Raw genomic sequence first — 500 nt, 5'->3', positions numbered from 1 at the left:
CAGTGGGGGCAGCGCCGTCCGGCTCTCGGCTGGTCCTTGTCGGGGCCTTATGCGGGCGCCTCCTCAGCTCGCCAGAGCTCCCCCTGAGCCTCCCCGGGCTCCACTCGCCCCGTGCAGCTGCCCCCAGCTCCAGCACCTCTGAAGCCTGTCCCGTATCTTCAGGCCGCCCCCAAGCCTGTAGTGAAGGCTGCAAGATGGCCCTCAAATGTGCTTGATTTTCCCTTAACACGGGTGCCGTTAGCATCAGTGCTGGGAAGGAGCGGCATCTCCAGAAGCCCCTGCAGAAGGAGGGGGTCTTGCCAGGGATGATCTATGTTAATAACGGTCACTGCTGCTTCTTTCCCTCTCCTAGAGGCTGCGCTGAGGATGTGGTTGTCTGTTCCTCCCCTGGGGATGCCGTTGACTGCACCAGCCTCAGGCTTTTGTGTGGGTTGTCTCTGCCCGGCCTCACTCTCCTCACAGCATAGGGGTGGAGCGCTTACTGGCTGGGGGCAGGGGGG

This window comes from Aptenodytes forsteri, unplaced genomic scaffold (genome assembly GCF_000699145.1).
Source record: "Aptenodytes forsteri isolate BGI_AS27 unplaced genomic scaffold, ASM69914v1 Scaffold269, whole genome shotgun sequence".
NCBI classification, from domain to species: Eukaryota; Metazoa; Chordata; class Aves; order Sphenisciformes; family Spheniscidae; genus Aptenodytes; species Aptenodytes forsteri.
The sequence above is the reverse complement of the archived record's forward strand: the minus strand, read 5'-3'. Positions refer to the sequence as shown.